This window comes from Mauremys mutica, chromosome 8, assembly GCF_020497125.1.
Source record: "Mauremys mutica isolate MM-2020 ecotype Southern chromosome 8, ASM2049712v1, whole genome shotgun sequence".
NCBI lineage: Eukaryota > Metazoa > Chordata > Testudines > Geoemydidae > Mauremys > Mauremys mutica.
In genome coordinates this window covers 16619684-16641208 of record NC_059079.1, presented here as the reverse complement: position 1 = coordinate 16641208, position 21525 = coordinate 16619684, and the positions used below count along the sequence as shown (strand labels likewise).

Below are 21525 nucleotides of genomic sequence, written 5' to 3'. Positions count from 1 at the left end.
ACTTTGATTGAAGAAGAGCCTATTGAGACCATATACATTGAAATTCGTGGAGAACAGTTATTCCCTACAGACAGATTACTCCTCTTGCAATGCTGTTCCAGGTCTCTTGCAGCTCGAGCCATTTACCACGGCGTGCAAACTAAAGCAATTGCGCCTAGCTTCAATTGTACTTCTCCTTTTGAAAAACCAAATGTATGTCTGAGTCTGATCCATTTAACTCTGTTGTTCAAGGCAGTTTCTCTCTTTTAATGACACCTTCATCCACTTTTGGACTTTTAACCCAGCTTCCCTCATTGTATATTTGCTGAATATCACGATGGTCAGCCAAATATAGAGCTCTGAAGAATTCTGTTTACACCTCAGATGGAAAGGAGAGCCGCTTACTGCTGCGGTGAGCGTTGCCTTTATGAACACTTAGCCCCTTGACAACAGGAGCCTTGTTTTAAATGCTAACAGGTTTTAATATATGGGACAGGTCACACTTTCTTTTTCTTTATTTCTTGTGTTAGCTACATTTCTAAACCATCCTCATTTTTCTTTTTCCTTTCTATTTCTGTGACAGTGGCTGGTGGCTCTGAGCAGCAGGGTTGTTTCGCCCCTACCAGACAGAGAACCAAATTATCTTTTTGCATAAGCAGGTACAACTCTGTGGAATTAGCAGTCGGGGGTTTCACTGATGCCAGAGAGACTGGTCTCTTAGTCAAAAGGCCCCGGAGCCCGAAGCCCGCCTGCACCCTGCCCCCCAACTCCCTGCCCTGAGCTCCCTGCTGCACCCCACACCCCAACCCCATGCCTTGTACTCCCTGCCTGCACCCCAACCCCCTGCTGCACCTCAACTCCCTGCCGAGCCCCCTGCCTGCATCTCAAACCCCTGCCCTGAGCCCCCTGCCACATCCCACACTCCTCCTGCACCCCAACTCCCTGCCCTGAGCCCCCTGCTGCACCCCACACCCCAACCCCATGCCTTGTACTCCCTGCCTGCACCCCAACCTCCTGCTGCACCTCAACTCCCTGCCCTGAGCCCCCTGCCTGCATCTCAATCCCCTGCCCTGAGCCCCCGCCACATCCCACACTCCTCCTGCACCCCAACTCCCTGCCCTGAGCTCCCTGCTGCACCCCACACTCCAACCCCCTGCCAAGCCCCCTGCTGCATCCCACACCTTCTGCACCCTGAACCCCCTGCCTGCACCCCAACCCCCTGCTGCACCTCAACTCCCTGACCTGACACAGTATTGCTATACTAGCCTCTGACATAGCAGACGCAAAATACAATTCTGTTAACTAATTTCTTTACTACTTTATGTATCTGAATGAAAGTCTACTGAAGTCAGTAGAAAGACAAGATTCTCATAGATTTCAATGAATCAAAGCCTGAATGGATGCAAAGGGGGAAGTGTGTAGGAATGCCGAGAATGTGGCCCACTTTGTATTTCAAGAGCTCAACCTGCTCACCTTTTTCCAGCTCTGAATGATGAGAGGGAAAAATCTTCACTGACCAATTCCAATTTCTCCATTTCCCAGATCTGTGGACAATGACAGGACACGAGTACAAAAACACACAAGTCCCCTGTAATGGGTTACAGTCATCTAGAGGTCTATTACCTTCCAACAGTCCAGGGCAATATATTTCCACTTTAAAAACACCACTATCCCATTGCTTCTTCCATCTGCCTTGATTAGCTTTACCTTTTCCATAGTTTCCTATCAAATTTATTCCCTGATTTGACCAATGTTATTATTTTTCATGAAGTTCAAAACCTCTTATACTGTTTCTGTTTTACTCAAATAATGGTGATAAAAAAGCCTGGAAGCCAATATGTCTGCAGTCGATAGTTTTCCCTTCTCTGAATAAGCTACTGAGATTTTAGTCTAATTGGTTGCTTATTCAGCCGCATTATTGCCTTGTTATCAGAGCCACTGGCAGCCTTATTTGTTAATAACAATTCACATTGCAATGTATGTCCAGGAGACAACATATGTGATGGCGGGGCTGCAGCTGCTGAGCACAGAAGCAAGCACTTGTGTAACATCTTATAAAAATAGCTAAGCTCCCAGAAACAGCTCCTTTGGGCTTTGGCCATAAAGAGTTTATTACACAGGAACAAATGAGGAGGGATCATTTCTCCCACCTAGGACTTGAGCTTGCACAGTGCAGAGGCAGAGGACTGCATGAATCAGGGCGAGGAGGAAAGACTGATGAGCAGAACTGGATGGGGAACCTGATCTGGCATTAATGAGTTTGCTGCTGTGCGGCCACCAAATGCCTAGGAGCAGAAGTAACATCTCAGTGCCTCATTGGGATGCTGAGAATGGCACTTGTCATGTCTTTTAAGACAGCTCCATTCTGCACCCACATTCCTCCCCTTCTTTACTCTGTGAGAAGAGAGTGGACACAAAAGGGGCATGAGGCTAACTTACATTCAGTGAGGAGAACTAAGCCGAGTGCTTAACCTCACTGGTGCTCACACATTTGTACTGGAAGGCAACAACCTTGGGCTTCCTGCTGTGCATGACAGAAGGACTTGAAGGATCAAGACCATAATGTGGCCTTTCCAGTGTGCAATATACTAACCACATTGGTATTTGGTATTTCTTCAAGTATGAAAATTCATGCTACACCTGGGTGATAGGAGCTACCTTGTTACCCCTGCCTCCAGAATGAGGGAGTCTTGCTTGTGGTAGCTGGGTGTTAGCTCCCTAGCACCACCAGTCTACCAGCCACTCAAGCACTCTCCTCTGGGCTATGGCAGCACTGTCTTTGTGTTGCAATTGATGCACCCCAGTCCCTGAGTCCCCTTGAAAAGTTCCCTTGTGATATCCAGCCCCTGACCCCGACTACTCACAGAAATCCCAGATCCTTGTCTCCCAAAGGAACAACATAGCCAGTTTACCTGTTTTACTGTAAACCATTGCTCCTGTATAACACACAGTGCTTGTGAGCACTTCTAATAAAACTAAAGGATGTTTATTTAAGAAAAAAGAGATGCTCCACTAGAAACAAGAGAGAATGATGGAAACAAATGGTTACAATATAAAACAAAATAAGAAAATGCAAACTACCCTTATTGTTACCTTTTCTAGCTAATAAAGTAGGTTTTCCACCCCAAAGTTCAGTCTTTTTGCATAGCTGGCTGGCAGCCTGCCCTGGCCCCGGTGTGTGCCGCTGCCACCCCGGAGCCCTCCTGCACCCTGCCCCCCAACTCCATGCCCTGTGCCCCCTGCTGCATCCCACACCCCTTCTTCACCCCTGCCTGCACCCCAACCCCCTGCTGCACCTCAACTCCCTGCCCTGAGCCCCCTGCCTGCATCTCAATCCCCTGCCCTGAGTCCCCTGCTGCACCCCACACTCCAACCCCCTGCCGAGCCCCCTGCTGCATCCCACACCTTCTGCACCCTGAGCCCCCTGCCTGCACCCCAACCCCCCCTGCTGCACCTCAACTCCCTGCCCTGAGCCCCCACCACACCCCTCATGCACCCTCTGGGGGCAGGGAGGGGGCGGAGTTGGGGTGGGGACTTCAGGAAAGGGGTTGGAATGGAGGCAGGGAAGGGGTGGGAAGAGGCGGGGGCCTCATGGAAGGGGTGGAGTGGGGACAGGGCCGGGGGCAGCGGGGGTGTGTGTGTCAGTGATGCGGCCCCCGGGCCAATGAACTAGCCCTCATGTGGCCCTCGTGGTCATTTGAGCTGGAGACCCCTGCATTAGCTAGTTGATTATATTTATCATCAGTATAGCCTATTAATTCTAATTAAAACCCAGACCAACCAATAGCTGGCAATATATACTACATGCTGTAGTGCAACACTGCAGTACAGGACTTTAAAGGGTCACCTGGAGAATGAATAAAACGCCCATGGCTCACCCATGTCCGCTGAATCAGGCTTGCAGGGCTCAGGCAAAGGGGCTATACAACTGCAGTGTAGACATTCAGGCTTGGGCTGGAGCCCAGTCTCTGAGCCCCTTCCCGTTGTGGGGTCTGTGAGCTCAAGTCAGCTGACAGAGGCCACCCGCCAATGTTTTATTTCAGTGTAGACATACCCTTGGGAAAAAGGGCAGTTATACAATTCTGGTTACTATTAACCCATCTTTTCCTGCTCCAGATCATTTAACACCAGGGGCCATATTCATCGCAGGTGTAATTTCCTTGATAAAGTGCGTGTGAGGGGAATCTGCCATTACAGCTGTGTCTGCCCAACCCCATTAATTGCTTTTCCTGCTACACTCCCCTTCTGTCCCCTGGTATGTACGTTACATTTTTGTCGCACACTCACTGAATGGCACTGGGATGCAAGGGGTAGTGGGGACCCGTGGATAAGACACTGGTCTGGACATTAGGAGAGCCAGGGTCTGTTCCTGCCTCTGCTACTGAGCTGCTGTGTGAACTTAGGTGAGGCCTCAGCTTCCCTGTCTAAAAATGTGGATAGCGAATGATGCTCAATTTCTTTTGTAACCCACTTTGAGCTGGATGGATGAAGAGAGCACAGCACTGTATAAGACTGAAGTATAATTCATACTTTAACCCTCTTACACCCCACGTGTAAATTAATATACACCACTGCTTCGGTCACTGCTGAAGTCAGTGCCATAGCTCCGGTACAAAGATTCAAATACACAGTCACTCCAGTGACCTCCACAGAATTACTTTAAACAGCAGAATTTGGCTCCTTGAATCTCATCAAACGGCGTGTGCTGCATTAGGACACTCGTGCAGACCTTAAAGACCTCAGAAAGTGCTGGCGGTCCCGTCCCCCCCAGTATTTGGTAGAAATCAGACCGCAGATTTCTGTCTCCTCGTTATTAATAAACCATAAAGGGGGTTACAGGATTGATGGATGAGCCGCCTAAGGCTCGGAGGCGGCAAAGCACCAGGTCACTACTAGGTGTTAGGCGCCTGGTCCCATTACACCGCGAATCCACGATTCGAAGCTCTTTCGTTTCTATTCTCTTTCCCTGACACTGACACGCGCTGAGCTCAGCCAGAGGGTCGCGCGAAATGCCGAAGCGGCGCCGAACTCCAGCGGGCGAGCTCGGGACCAGCCCGAGGGCTGCGGGCGCGGCGCGCTCGGACCGGGCAGCTCTCCGGGAGGCGCAGAAAGTCTGGGGGGAGGCACCGAGCCTTGCATCTGAGGCCAGGGCTGCCTCCGGGGGCATCCCCCCCCCGTCACCCAGCCCCGGGCAGCGGGCGGCGGGAGGCGGGGAGCTGCGGCACACGCAGCCCAGTGCGGGGCGGGGGGGAAGGTGCTGCCAGCGCAGAGGCGGCCCGGGAGCAGCCGATGGATTCGGACGAGCCAGGCAGGAGCGAAAGGCGCCTCCCAAGGTAAAGAAACTTCGCTCCTTTGTCAGCTGTGGCGCCGCCTTTGTCTCCGGCACCATCGCTCCGAGAGTCCGGGGCTCCAGCAGCATCTCTGCCCCGGGGACCGGATCGCCCTGCACGGGGCTGCGCAGCCCCAGCGCTGCAGTTTGGGGGAGAGATCGGGCCCGGTTCGGTTAATAGCAGCTGCTGAGCCGAGCCGGGCCGGGCCGAGCCGAGCCGCCCCATGCTCGACTAGGCAGTTAGACGCCAGCTGTTTGCTGCAGGCGGTTCTGCCATCTATTGTTACAGCGGCGGGGCTGGGGGGGTAGATATCTGCCCCCCGCCCCCACCCCAGCTGGAAACACCAGCCCGCTGGGGCAGCCAGGAGCTGCGAGACACCAGGCGCAGTTTGCCCTTTGAAATGGCCGGGGACCGGGCAGGCGGCTGCTGGCGCCGCCCTGAGAAGGGAACTGGCTGGAGTTGGCTGAGCCAGGGCGGTTTGTGTCCCCGGGATGATTCTCCCTTTGTGACAGCGGGTTACTCCTCGCCCCAGGGCTGCCGGTGCTTGTACTCCGAGGTAGGAGCCAAGCTAGCGGGGGGTGAATCCTCAGCTGAGCGCCGGGACCGGCCAGGAACGTGAACTCGTACAAATACTTTGCTTATCATCGTCCATGTGGGAGTCATTCGGGTTGGGAAGGCCACAAAAACGAAGCTATCAATAGCAGGGGGAGAGAAGAGAAGGAAAAAGCCCGCTAAATCCCCCCCCACCCCCAACACACAGACACACACATACTTTGTTACATTGCAAGTTCTTGGGGCAGAGAATGGGCTTGATTTTCCACTCACCCTGGTTTTATCCCATTAGGTTCAGTGGAGTTACTCCCTGATTTACACAGCGAATCAAGCACTGTCTAATACCATAGAACAGCAGTTCTCAACTGGGGGGGCACAGCCCCCCATTTCAGGGGATCCACAGGCCCTGAGCCCCAGCACCCACAGGGTACAAGCTGGGAGCCCCAGTGCCCCGAGGGGCAGAAGCCCTGAGCCGCTAATGCCAGGAGCCCAGAGCCCCTCAGGGCTAAAACCTGGATCTCCGAGCCCCACTGCCCAACAGGGCTAAAGCTGAGAGCCCTGAGCATTGGTGTCCCCCGAGGGGCACGAACCCCAAACTCAGCACCTGATGCTGCAGAAGCCCCGAGTCCCCCAGCCTAATGGGGCTAAAGAAGCTCTGAACCTCCAGCCCCATGGAGTAGAAGCCCTGAGGCTCCCCCCCTCCTGCGATTGAAGCTCAGAGACTGGAGCCCTCCTGCACCTGGATCCAGGAGCCCTGTCTCTATGCCTCCCCCGCCCTTGCTAGGCTCTGGAATTTTTATAGCATGTTGCAGGGGCCCTCAGAAAGAAAAACACTGAGAACCCCTGGGGTAGAACAGTATAAGCACTAAACAAATCAACATTATTCACATTTGCAAAGAGTAAAGAAAACTACATAGATTATAAAAGTGCCATCTCAGGTTAAACTATATACATTTAAAAGGAAAATATCTCCCCTGGCCAGTGTGCCCAGTAAAAAAAATGTTTAAAATTTAATTTGTTTTTTTATGTTTTTTCCTGTTTCCTTTTTAAAATTTCATTCATCTTGGAAAAGGAAAATAGACTAGACAGTTTCATTGTTTGTTTCTAGTCAATTTCACTTTCAGCTTCTCATGCACTAGCACAGTGCTGCAGTGTTTGGGTTGCAAACAAAGTCATGAAATTGTTGCTATTGCTATTTTCAAAATGACAAAACCTAGAAGTTTTGCTTAATTACCTGACAGCGTCAGGTAATTATACAGGGCCTGGGGGCTCAGGGTTCCCATCTTTAGTCCTGCAGGTGGTGGGGCTTGGAGCTTCTGCCCCGGTCGGGTGCTGGGGCTCAGGACTCCCAACTTTAGCCCTGCAGTGTGTGTGTGTGTGGGGGGGCCTTGACCCTTCTGCCCCGTGGGGCACCAGGGCTCCAGGCTTCATCCCCGCAGGGCACTGGGACTCATGTTACCCGCACAATTTAAGATTCCACCCCTAACCCTCTCTCATGGGTACTCGGGACGTAATAGATGGTTCCCACCCCTACCCATCCTCATAGGTACTCAGAGTGTAACTTTACCTGGGCTCTCTCTCTCTGTGGGCTCTGGACTTTAGTCTTGCAGGGCTTGGGGCTCCAGACGCCCAGCTCTGGGGCTCCAGGCTCCCAGCGGGACACTGGAGCTCAGGACTTTAGCCCCACAGTGGGCTGGAGCTCTGGGCTCCCACCTTTATCCCCGCATGGTGCTGGAGTTCAGGGTTTCTGCTCTGTGGGGCTCCCGGCTTCTGCCCTATGGGGTACTGGGGCTCGGAGCTCACGGCCCCATTTCTGTGTCATTGTGCAATAATTATGTCCAGGGGCTTGTTGTTGTTGTTGGTTTTTTTTTTGGGGGGGGGGGGGGTTGTAGTAAAGTGAGTACAGTGCAATTTCTCTCATCACAAGATTTATTACATTTTCTCACTGGTAATAGGTCTCAAGTCGCAGCCCTGCCAGGAGCTGGTGAGCCCAGTGGTAAATTGCCTTCTTCAAAACAAGACATTCAATCTGTGACCATTATGGCACTAAGACAAAATGTATACAGGTCTGATTCCAGTCTCACATACACTGGTGTAAATCTGCAGTACTCCACTGAAGTCACTTGAGTCACAAAGTGTAAACCAGTGTAAGTGAAATCAGATTCAGTCCCTTGTACTGTAGTGGATATCATGCAGTGCCACTGTAACCCATGCCTGCTTGGTGTGGTGTTCGGTCCCCCTCTAGAGGCACTTAGACCATCTAGATATTCAGAGGGGTAGCCGTGTTAGTCTGCATCCACAAAAACAACGAGGAGTCTGGTGGCACCTAAAGACTAACAGATTTATTTGGGCATAAGCTTTTGTGGGTAAAAAACCCACTTCTTCAGATGCATAGGGTGAAAATTACATAAATATTTATGCTGGCATCTGTAATTTTTCACTCCATGCATCTGAAGAAGTGGGTTTTTTACCCACGAAAGCTTATGCCCAAATAAATCTGTTAGTCTTTAAGGTACCACCAGACGCCTTGTTGTTTTTATCTAGAGATTGATGTGTCTGCTATAGCCTTGGCTAACAGGCAGGTAGCTTTTAGCTCATGCAGTAGAGGCTGATGCCTTTAGCTCCAAAGATCTCAGGTTCAATGCTGCCCCCTGACAACTGGGATCTGTCAGCGATACCCCACCTCTCTGCCAGGCCAATTGGTAGTTATATTGGTATCTGGACGTTGGAAATAAACTGTACAAACAGCATTGCAACACCAGAACAGACCGCTGTTTGATCCATTCTGTTGTGATGCCTCCAGAGATAGGGAATACATGCTGTATTAGAAGAAGGTGGAAGTGCTTGCAGTAGAGATCAGGTGTTGTAATATAGATACTCTGACTACATGGGACTTGATTCACCTCCACAAAAGGAATTGAGGGGTGGGGGGACCTTGGGCTTGTAAGCTTTTCAGAGCATGGATTTTTTTTTTACTGCATAGTGCCTAGCACAATGGAACCCTGATCTCAGTTAGGGCTTCTAGGCCCCACTGTAATCAAAATAAATAACAGAGCCCATATGTTGCAAAATTATTCCATTTTGCTCTGTGATCCTTCCTTCAATAAGGTCAGCAAACATACACAGCCAGATTTAAAAAATACCCCAGCATCATACTGGGAACTGCTGAGTGCTCAAATGGAAGTCAAGCACTTTTAAAATTTGGTCCAAGAGTGGGTGCTTAAAATATGACCCATAGAGCCTAATGCTAGTATGTACATTTCAGGACAGAAATATAACTGACTCTGCTTTCCCAGAAATGGCTGCATCTGACTGATGGGTAGTTTGATCCCTGCATATTGTTTAATTTACAAAATACACCGGGATTCTACAAGATGAATGATGTTATATTAATAAAGCTCATTCACTCAATCTTTACCACTAAGTTACTAGTTCAGGTCATGCTCCTGGAACATGCCCACCAAATATTTTTCAAGTAACATTTTATTTCAAAGCATTATGACCAAATCCATGTTTGCTAGGACTGCAGGGAAGCCTTTGGAAAATCACCAGGGATGAATTTGGCCTGACAGGTTTCAAGTGGACATTTTGTGTTAATGTTTTTTCCCCACTGAGCGCACAATATGACAGAATAGTTGCTATGACACGTCATTGTTCTTGAACAGAATGATACAGATTTCAGCAAATACTGTATAACTTTTAAACTCTCAGTTAAACATGGCAGCTGATATCTTTAACCTAGACTGCTACTGTATATGTTTTGGGATTGTTTGATGGACTGAACTTGTCCACATTCTGGGTACATGATGGAGAAGTGCAAGCAGTTCTGTACTGGACTGAATGCAGTTAATGAATCAGAAAAGTGTGCACATCTGCTGAAAAAGCAATCTGTAGACTGCAGTGTAAAGTGAATGTTGCACATGTTTCTGAATGAATTAGGCCATTAACCAGTGTAATAATGTGCAAGACCAACTAGAGTCCATGAGCCTCGTTCTGATCAGACACCAATTTTAAACCACTGTAATTCCATTGGCTTCAATGGAGGTTCTTCCAATTTACACCACTATAAGAGCAGAATCAGGTTAAAAAATAGCCATAGATGAACTCTCTTTATAAAAAGGAAAAAGTCTACATTCCATGAAAGTCTTGGTCTCCTTTAATATGTTCATGTGTATATGCTAGACTATGCACCAGAAGCTATGTCCTTAGCCAGTGGAATGTCAGGTCATACAACACATGACTGAGGTATCCTTGGCCATATGCTACAAGCCCAGCTGTGCAAAAGTAAAAAAAATAAAAATACCAGCACAAGGAGGAAAAAAATAACTTTGCCCATTTTAAATACACTAAATACGTTGCTTTTTATTTTATCAACCTTCAATGTAAGACTGCAGGGTGGCTTTGGGGAGGGAAGACTGCCAAATCCTAGTCCCTTGGATGTCAACAAGAGCTTTGCCATCCGCTCAGCAAGTTCAGGACTCGTCCCTGTAGTGACCGCCCTGCTTTTGTATCTGTCAGCCCAAAAATGATAAAGGGGTAAAAATGGAAGTAAGAAATAATTGTGACATTCCTCTGGTAAATAGGGGATTTATTTTGAGGGGAAAAAATCTCATTTTGTAAAATTGGCAGAATCCATAAACTTTGCAAAACTCTAGGAATCAGTGCCAAATGGCTCATTGCAGAAATGCTGCTATATAGTCATGGGGAGGCAGGTAGCCCTGTGGGGGGGCACTGTTAGCCTTTACAGAGAAGTAACTATTTAGTTGTTGATATACAGTGAGGGCATGTCTACACTTACCTCCGGAGCGATCGATCCAGCGGGAGTCGATTTATCGCGTCTAGTGAAGACGCGATAAATCGATTGCCGAGCGCTCTCACGTCGACTCCAATACTCCACCAGAGCGAAAAGTTTAGGCGGAGTCGACGGGGGAGCATCAGCAGTCAACCTACCACAGTGAAGACACCGTGGTAAGTAGATCTAAGTACGTTATTCACGTAGCTGAAGTTGCGTAACTTAGATTGATTCCCCCCTTAGTGTAGACCAGGCCTAAGACTTAGAACAAGCACTGTATAAACATTAGCTAATCAATCTTGGCAATATCCCTGGGACACACAATGGGGAAGTACTCTCAGCCACCTCTTAGATAGGGAAACTGAAGCAGAGTAGTTAGGTGAGTTGCCCACAGTCAAACAGACAGTCAGTGTCAGGGCTAGTATTAGAATGTAGGAATTCCTGGCTCTTATGCCTGTCCTGAGATAACTTTTCAGACTACACTTGTTATATGCTTACCAATCCTAGATTCCTTTCTGTAGCTAGACTGCTAATTTTGCTAAAGCTCAACATCTGTGTCGTAAACAGAAGGATCTGACATTTCCGTCACAATTTCTCATGGGTTTACATAAAACTCAACTTGTTACGCAATTCACATCAAAACACAAAAAAGCCTGAATTGTGATGCCTCTTATTTGCTTGTCCGGCCCATTTGATGTCCCAGCTAACAGGTGACAACATGCATCTGCTCTTATTCTCCATCCGATTCAGCTCCCTTTTCCCTGAACTGTATGGCAGAGTGGATGGGTACAAGTACTAAAACCTCCTGTATGGTCAGTAATTTGTGAGAAGTCAGTGCTGCAGAGTCATTCTTCGCTGCAGGAGGAAGAACGGATAGCGAGCCTTTCAGGATGCTCAGAGGTTGTATTATAAAACTACACTACCACTACAAAAAATAAAGCTTAAAGAAAAACTGTCCACTCGGTACCTTAAAAAGAGCTATAGTTCCCTTCCAGGATGCGGGTCACAACTGAGTTAAAATCCCAGCAGAAAGGTGAGCACCCATCAGTTCTCTAAGCTAGGATAGTTGTGAGCATGATTGACTAGAGAAGTTTGCACCCCTGCTTGCCAGTCTTAGTCTTGTGAGCAGTGAGAGGCCTGCCTGCTTGTGGCTAAATCCTGCTCTCAGTTACACTGGTGAAAAAGCTGGAGTAAATGAAGTTACACCTGCTTTACAATGGTGTAAGAGCAGAACCTGAGCTTTGCAGAGCAGGATTCCTGCCACTTTCACCCTGCTGCCTACTCACAACTGGCCCTTATTTCTAAAACCTTCTCACATTAAATTACCTTTTGTCTGTGTCTCCATGATTCTAATGTTATCACATATCAGAATTTAGGAAAAACATTAGATGTAACTGAGACTGTAGTTAGGTCCTAGGTTTTTACAGGGCTCTGCAAATAGTTAGGTTCCATCTACACAGACAAGACCAAACAGATCTATCAGAGCTGGGAGAATGATCACATTGTAACACAGACCTCCAACATTGCAAAATTTGCTATGTGTGCAAGCTTTTATATAGGCGAGTGGTATGGACCGTGAGCAGAGGGTTTACACAGTGAGCCAAGTCCTGTTTTTTAACCTCATGCAACTGTGGAATAAAATGGATATTGCACGTTGGTGGAGGTTTAAAAAATAAATACATTCGGGTGTTCTGCACAAAAGGACCCTTTATAATCATTGGCTGCAGTGATGGGCACTGCTAATGGCCAGTGAGCAGGGAACCCTTATTTAATTACAGACTATGTCTACATTACAGAGACTATACCAGCAGAGCCCTGTAATGTAGACAGAGCCTATGCAGACAGAAGGGGTTTTTCTGTAGATGCAGAAACATCACCTTCTCGAACGACATTAGCTACCCTGATGGAAGCACTCTTCTGTTGACACAGCTGCATCTACTCTGGCGGTTGTGTCGGCGTAGCTATGCAGATATGACTTTCAAGTGCAGACCAGCCCACAGGAAGAATGAAGGGGCAGTTCCCTGAGGGTCTGAGCATAGTACCTGGCTGTCTCTCCCTTACGCCCAGCTGCTGAGGATGTCCAAGGGCAGATCTACACTGAAAAGTTATATTGGCATAGATACATTGGTCTGACATAGCTACACTGATATGATCCCCAGCATAGATGGAGCTATATCAACAGAAGAGTGCTTTGTTCTGGGATGCAGTGGTACTATGCCAATAGAAACCCCCCCCCTCTGTCAGCGTAGGCTGCCTCTACACTCTTGCTATGCCAGCGTAGCTCTGCCAACATAGAGTTTCCTTAGTGTAGACAGATCCGCAAGCTATTAAAGGTCAGAGAGCTGGAGGGAACTGAAATGGGCATTAACTCCTGTGGCAGACGGGAGAAAGCAGGGCTGATAGGATTGTTAAAAAAGTAGAAGAAATAGCAGACCAGGAAATCACCAAAAGAGCTTCACTCCACCCATGCAGCTTAGTGAAGAGTGTACATCTTCCTAGTTTCTGCCCTGTCTTCTACCTGCAGTTAATCCTTGGGCCTCTTTTGCCAGGGGGTAGAGTAAGTAGTTCTTGGTGTCCCAAGTACCTCACTCAGTCTCTTCTCTTCTCATTGCCTGGGCTCCCTGTCCTCCAAAGTCTCTGTGCAGCAAGCTTACCCCCAAAGCGGAGGTGTGGGCTATCCGTCAAGTTCCATGCCCAGAGCTGAGGCACACAGGAGGGTCTGTGTGAGACTCACACCAGCTCCCTGACCACTGCTACTGCCTGAGAAAAAAAACTTAGTTGCCCTGTACCCAGCAAATGAGACAGCAGAGAGAGAGCAGGTGAGACAGTGCGGTGGGGGGGGAGATTTTCAAAGGCACAGAGGGGAGTTAGGAGTCCAGCATCCACTGGGTGTCTGTTGTTTCTTAAGAAATTAAGACACTGCTCCAAGGCTTCTTTCCATCCCTCAAGGTGGGACATCAGGCTCTTTCCAAATCAACTCAGGCAAAAGTGGCTCTCCTTTCAGGGTGGATCTTAGATTCACCTCCTTCCTGTTTAACAGCAGCTACAGACTCCATTCCACCACAAACTCCAGCAGAACCCTGATCCTATGTTCTAACCTGAGCATGGAAACCTCCTCAGAAAGGCCTTGGAGCATTAAGGTCTGGCCAAGTTGAAGACAACCTTGTGTACTTGGAGAAGCCACCAACTTGGTTTCTTTGCAGTGGGTGTGTCAATGATGATGGTGGTGGTTGTACTGAGATGGTACTATGCCCAGTCTCCAAAGCCTGCATGATGAGGATCTTTGTTCCAGCATGTACAGTAACTAGAAAAACAGAGGCAAGCAGTCAGAAGAGATGAAGAATAACCTGCACTTCTAGCTTCATTGTATTGCCATGTCTGAATGTTCAAAAACCATGAGTCAGGGCTTCCAAAAACTCATGAGATTGACTTAATAATAATGAAATATTAGCAGTAGGTTCTTTTTATTTGCCTTCTGGTTTTGAAGTATTTAGGATTCACATGTTCAAACTTTTTTCTGCAACCACGAGATTCATATAGTCACATGACTCCAGGAGCTGGGACTTTAAGGAACACACCACATATTGCACAATTCAATAAAAATGACAAGAATTGCCAACACTGCTTTTATAACACTACCTGATTCATGGCCAGAAGAGACTAGCAGCCACTCGTCAAAGAGGTTTTAGAGGAAGAGTCTGAATGATGTTTTCTTACCCTGGCAAGTCATAAAAGGGAAGTCTCTAGATAGGATGTGTCTTTCCTTGAACTTGTCGTTTTAATGGAAATGTTGACAGAGCATTAACTATATTTAACAAACAGCAATAAGCAGTTTTAGTAAAATTAATATCTGCATAACTTTCACTGCCATCTCATTAAATGGCTATTTAAACACCTAAAGACTCCTTGAGAGTTTCACATATTATTTTGAAAACAATTTCTTTAATTGATTAAGTAATTTTGGGGTAGTTACTCAGCAGCCTGATTTGTCTGAGTTAAATTTGCCAAGTCATTCTTTCTTGTGCATACACCTACTGAAGCCACATTTATTGGGGTCTACTAGTCATCTGGTGTTCAACACAGTTGGCTACTAGTCTAATGGTTCTGTGAGTCCTTGACTCTAGATCCTTGAGTCTGCCGGAGCTGCACTTGACTGAGGATCTCAAGGAGCCTTTAATGCCACATTTGTTCTCTCCAATTCTTGAGGCTCCTAGGACAGTTCAGATGCCTGAGTGAGACAGATGAACCTCAGGGACGCCTCAAGCGATGAAGTTGTGCCCTCTTGCACCAGGGCTGAATTTGGCCTATTTGGACAAGTAGCTCACTTCCCAGACTGTGCAAGTATGTTCCCTGCTTAGGGTGACCAGATGTCCCGATTTTATAGGGAGAGTCCTGATTTTTGGGTCTTTTTCTTATATATGCTCCTATTACGCCCCCCCCCCACATACACACACCTCCGGTCCCGATTTTTCACACTTGCTGTCTGGGCACCCTATCCCTGCTGTACATTCCCTAATACAGTCAGCCTAATTTTAAACATGGCAATGAAGTGGAGATTAATCAATGGACTAACTAATCTCACTGTCAGAAAGCTCAGCCTAATGTTTCCCTTTTGTAATTTCATTCCATCACTCTTGGTTATACCTTTATAATGAACTCCCAGATCTCCCTGGAGTTCACAGCCTTCAAATATTAATTAGATCATTTCTTTCAATGTCTAAAGGATGTTACATAGCAGGTGCCCCCATCCCATGGTCTGGCACTGGCGGTGAGAGGAGCTTACAATGTCAATAATGCAGAGTGATGAATGTGATGTATTGAAAACGGTGTTAAAGTTACAAGCTATCACTTCAAGCTGGCAGGTGTTTCCTCGCCCTGCTTGTGTGCTAGGGGGCTCTGTAGGGAAGCGTGCAGGCGGGGTATTCAGGAGCCGTCAACCTGCAAAAAGCCATCCTAGAGCAAGGCAGGTTGAGTTGTGACTCACTGCCATAGGGAGCAGCCTGCTTTGTCTCCCCATTTTTGGCTCTTGTGTATTAGGTTCTGGATTTTACACACTAAAGCAGTGTTACGTTGCAACCTTCCAGAACAAGTGTTTTATGTTTATCTAACTTCTGTGGTTATGCCATGAACACAATAAATAGTGAACCGCTCATCTGTAAACACCCACTCTTATCCCCATGCTTCAGATAAAACATATCCCCAGACAGCCTGTCCCTAAGGGTATGTCTACACGGCAATTAAAAACCCACGGCTGGCCCATGCTGCTCACACCACAGGGCTATTTAACTGCAGTGTAGATATTTGGGCTCAGTCTGCGCCTGGTCTCATCCTGAGCCCAAACGTATATGTTATAATTAAACAGCCCTACAGCCTGAGCCCTGTGAGCCCAAGTCAGCCGGCAGTGGCCAGCCCCGGGTCTTTAACTGCAGCGTAGACATACCCGGAGTGCTCGGGAGAAAAAGATGAGCTCATAGTACGTATAGAAAGTTAACAAGGCTCTAGTGCACTAAGGGGGCAAGGGAATGACAGTTGAGGGGCCTTCAGTCAGAAGCTCTCACCCATTTGTACCTAGGGAAGTCCAGCTCAAACCTCTTCACTGGTTGCAACGGTGGATATGTGGCTCATAGAGAGAGGGGCAGTCTCTGATGTAATCTGATCCCAAACCCTTTCAAGATTAAATTCACAGGCAAGCAGCAACTCCTAAAGCACTGATGCCCTCGCCTTCGTTGTGAAAGCCCACTGACTTAGGCTGAAATTCACCTCGTGCAGAGGTCCAGCACAAGGAATAGTACCAATTCAATCCTTAAAATTGGCCGTGACTTAAACAGTGCATAGCTCTCGGGCTTGTCCCCTGCACAGGGGTGAATTTCAGCCTCAGTGAGGGGCTGCATTATGTGCCAGTTTTAGTTTCCAAGCGGTTTCAAGCAGGGCTGCCAAGAGTGCGTTCGGGCCCCGGTGAAAACATTTTTTGGGCCCCCCCAGCAAGGGAGGACTGGCTAAACCGGGCCAACGAAGCCGGTGAAGCCGGGCCCTAGGCCCCCTTCCGGACCTCCGGGCCCTGGTAATTTGTACCGGCTTCCCCACCCCTCTCGTCGGCTCTGGTTTCAAGACTTTATCCCCTCTGTCATATCTAGACATATTTAACTTTTAATTTTTCCTTGAAAGCCATTCCTGCCAGCCACACAAGTACATTTGTCATTCTTCCAATTGGCCACTGTCTTTCTGCTAGTGAGTTTCTGCCTCCCTCTGAATGTGCGCTTTGGAGTAACATTACCCAGCTTGCATGTGCTCCAATTGAATCTCATTTGTTATTCTCTGCCTACATTTCTCATCTCCCTATGGGCTTGAGCCAAAGCCCACTGAAGTCTACAGGAAACTTTCCACTGACTTCAATGGACTTTTGCTCATGTCCTTCATCAAAAAATCCTGCCACACAAACCACGTATGTTTTAACCAGGCCATTTTCTACTTAATCACACTCAAATTTCAAGCCTTTTCTTCTCTCTCTCTACCTGTTCTTGCCCATTCCCACACTGCATGTTGTTTTCTATTTTGGATCATCTGAGCCCATCCCTACATAGCTGACTTCTCTCTTGCACTGCTGCACCTACCAGATTGAAAACGCATTCTTTTTCTTCCTGTGTATCCAAACAGAATTGAAAATACATGTAACAAATATTCCCTGTGAGGCCATATTTGTTCGTGGTATGTCCACTTGTAACAATAGCTCTGCTGGGCTATTGTGTAATCAAGCAGACCGCCTGGATAGAGCAGATTTTCGGTAACACTTTTAATAGCAAGGGCTAGATTCCCTGTAGATATTTGGCACAGAGGTGTGCAAGTTACATTTCCCTGTGTCAGCCCGGCCCTGTCTTCTCCTAGGGGAAATTCACTATGAGGGAGCACAGATGGTGTTGCCACACCTTGCTCTCCATTAAGCAGGCAGGTTTAACTTACTGATGGGGCTCCTTTGGAGGACTTCCAGTGGGTGTGTTGAATCAGCATAACTCCTGACCACTCCTTTCTCCAGCCATTTCCTGGGCACCTGAGGATTCCTTGGCAAAGGCAAAGTTGCAGTGGCTTTCTGCCACCACAAATCCCCCCCAACCCTCCCCAGACCTTTCCTTGCCATCCCCTGCCACTGAATCCAGCTGTAAAGGTCCCATCACTTACTTACAAAGCCTTGAAATATTTGATTTTGCTGCTTTCTTTTCCCTTCTCCAATATGGGGTAGGAAAAGCTAAGAACTGTGGGCTTAACCCAACAAGCTGTGCAAGCTCACTGACACAAAAGAGAGCATTCAGAACTGAGAATTAAATTTGCTCCGGTGCCACCTTAACCCATCTAGCTGCCACATATATGGACAGATGATCTAAGATCTTACAGTGCTCCATAGCACTGTTTGGGATAAATCTGCAGAACAGCTCACTGGATAATTTCTCCCATCTATCTATCCTGTCAGTGTCTCTCTTTAACATCAGCTATTTATATCTCATGCCGCCACAGTCTCCTTATGCAGACATATTCATGGCCAATACAAGAAAAATCCTCACTTCCCCTTAGCGTTCGCATTACTATGCATCCCCAATAACCAGCACTCTTCATCAAAGCACTGTCTCCTGAAGATAGGAGTAGTGTCCGTGCTGACTGCCAAGCAGGGCCAGTGCAAGGATGTTTCGCGCCCTAGGCGAAACTTCCACCTTGCGCCCTCCCCACTCCCCGCACCCCACCCTGAGGCACCCCCTCTGCAGCAGCTCCCCCCCTCCGCCCTGAGGCGCCCCCCCCACGGCATCTCCTCACTCCCACCCTCCGCCCTGAGGCACCCCCTCTGCCCCAGCTCACCCCCGCTCCGCGCACGAGCACGCCGTGGCCGCTTCACTTCTCCCACCTCCCAGGCTTGCGGCACCTAAGCTGATTGGCATCGCAAGCCTGAGAGGTGGGAGAAGTGAAGCGGCCACGGTGTGCTCAGAGAGGAGTCGGGGCAGGGGTGAGCTGGGGAGGGGAGTTCCCCTGCGTGCCAACCCCCCCCCTTACTTGCAGCAGGAAGCCCTCCCCGCACTCCCCTGCCCCAGCTCCCTCCGCCTAAATGCCAGTGGTCACTGGGGCGGCCGAAGATCCGGCCGCTGCGGTCACTCCCGAAGAAAATGGCACCCCCCAAATCCTAGTGCAGTTGCCTAAATGGTTGCACCGGCCCTGCTGCCAAGCTGAGAAGAAACAAACAACTGACCACAACTGGCTGGGTGTACTCCATTTTATAAACTCCACTCCTGCAAAGAGCTGCACTCGAGAGAACAAGAGTTTAAAGAACTGCAGCATCTGGTAGAGAATCAATAGCAACACTTCTGGGTCAGACTTTTCGCCTTTATTTTTGCTGCACTGCTTTACGCCCGTTTGTGAGCACAAGCTGAGAGGCGCAGAATTTGGCCACTGGTGACTGTCTGATACCTCTTCTGGAGATCCTTAAATATAGATCAGACACCAGGCCAAACCTCCTTTAGGGCTGCATTTCTACGTCAGGCCCTGATTCACCAATCCATTTACGCAAATGCTCAACTTTAAAACACATGCTTATATCTCATTGACCTTAATGGGTCTTAGGCCCAGGCTTACGTGATTTACTAAGCAGGGATAGACTCAAGTCCATGCTTAAGTGTTTTGCTGAATCGGAGCCCCAGGGACTTGTAGACCCACTTCAAATCGTTTGGAGTTTTGCTTGGTTAAGACTGCATGTTTTAGCCAAGTGAATCTGAGGAGGAGATGCTAGAATAAGAACAAACTACTGGGTCTTTCAAAAGGGAAAAATTAATTGAAAATGGTCTGACATTATATTTGGAATTAATTATTTATATACACATATAGTATAGAAAATATATCGTATATAAAGGGCAAATACACGACTATATACAGAACAGTTATGGAAGAGTATGACTCGCCTCTAGAGCACTCCCTTGTGGCCAGGCCCCGGCCCAGAGTCGCAGGGCCTTCCCCTCAGTTGCCACCACCAAAAGGCCATGTAGGCCTGCTGGTGATCCACCTCTGCTTGGGACTCAGCCCTCCAGCCAGTACATGGATACTCCTGGCCCTTCCCGGGTTAACAAAGAGTCCAAACAATAACCCGCCAACCCCATGTTGGGCCTTTGTCCTTACTCCTTGTATCAGAGGGTTTCAATAATCCTTCCCCTGGTGACAGGGGAATTTCTACACCACCTTCATCAGCAAGCCAATAGGGAGCCCAGGCCCTCCCTCACCTCCGGGTTCTGGTCCAGGGCCCCTTTAATAAAAGACCAAGGCCAGTGTACACAGACTCCCTGGCTGCCTCCCTAGACTACTTCCTACCTTGCCCTATATTAGGCCTTTCCCACAGCCTCTTCCTGGGTGTACCATGTACCAACATCACATTCCCAAGGCCTTTTCTCCAGGCTCCTGCAGAGCTTCTTAGTACTTTCTACCATCCAGCTACCTCTGCTGTAGGGGAGTTTTCTCCACTCCTCTCCCAGGGCAGTCCCTGACCCCGAAGGAGTTTCGCCGCTCCCTGCAAGCTTCTCCACCAGCACAGAGAATACTAGGGAGACTCACTTCCCCTGCTTTCCTTTACAACTGCCTTGGGCTCCCTATTGCAGACCTGCCTTGCTTCCTTCAAGGAGGCTCTTGTCTGCCATCAGGTCACCTCAGCTTCCTAGATCCAGCCATACCTCTCTCCTTCTCAGTCAGACCCCAACTGAGCCAGGTTCAGCCCTGTTAGGTATCTCCTGCCAGGCCAGACACCTTCTGCATGTGCAGCAGGTCAGGACTGATTGAACCCAAAAGTTATTAACTCCTCCTTCCTCAGTGTAGGCTTTGCATACCCTATCACAGGATACATGAATACAGTAAACCAGTGGAATCTGACACATCAAACCTGCAGTGATCATTAAATAAGCAAACAGTTAGAAGTTATATTTGAACACCCGACCACATTAATGAACTGTAAAAGAGAAATACAAAGACTTAACTTTATCACTAGGCAACAACATAATGTCATCGTGTGGGCTGATTTAATGATGAAAAGTGTAACAGGTGAAATTTTCAAAGCCATTGAAGTGGCTAGTTTATTTTTAATTAATTGTGCAAACAGTGAACATACCTCACTGCTTGGACAATGCAAATGGACAAGTAAAGTTTCACTTTTGTTTCTGTTTCCAGACAATTTCATTTGCTGGTTCTCATGCACAAACGCAATGTTTGGGTTGCAAATGCTTCAGGGGAATGTTTATGTGCCTCGTTTTCTTAAAACTGTATCCAAAATATATTTTTAACATAATGGAATCATTTAATATAAATATTTGCCCTTAGTTTTTGTAATACTTTATTTTTTACAAAACTTAAATTTTCAGCCAAATTTGACCTGACAGCATCTGTAAGATCTGTGTGCAATCTGTAACCTTCAAAAGTACTATAAATGTTCCATGAATGCCAATAGGATTAAAGGAGTACAATTAGCCCGGTTTTGCTTGGGTAAACTATGACCCAAACATAGCTACTTTGCCACTGATAATATCCTGGTCATTTTGTTTGCAATGTTCACTGTTTATTCTATCACTCTATCTATTAGTTAATTTTGTGGTTATGAAAAGTGCTGGATTGACAGTTCTGGAAAAAGAAGCCCTCTGAATAGGCACAAACCAAGTACAGCATAGTGGGCAGCATTGCAACCTTTCCAACCCTGCCCCAGCAATTCACCTCTAGAGAGGAATACAGTTTCCGCTCTTAAACAATCCTTTGTCTCTCTGCTGAGACGGTCTATTAGCATCAGCTCTAATACCCGTTTGGTGATGTAAATACTTGTGCACAAGGACCTGGATTCAGGCCACGAACTTACTTCACAGAGACCCC

The 21525-nt window shown here is 47.9% G+C and overlaps 1 protein-coding gene across 1 annotated transcript in view; it reads left to right on the top strand.

Annotated features, from left to right (window-relative positions):
* The first annotated feature begins 5179 nt into the window (after positions 1-5179).
* KANK4 (KN motif and ankyrin repeat domains 4) overlaps positions 5180-21525 on the top strand; it is a 55331-nt gene continuing 38985 nt past the window's right edge. The window contains exon 1 of the mRNA XM_045027301.1: positions 5180-5312. The gene's annotated coding sequence lies outside the window, so the exon portion shown is untranslated. The remainder of the gene's footprint in view (positions 5313-21525) is intronic.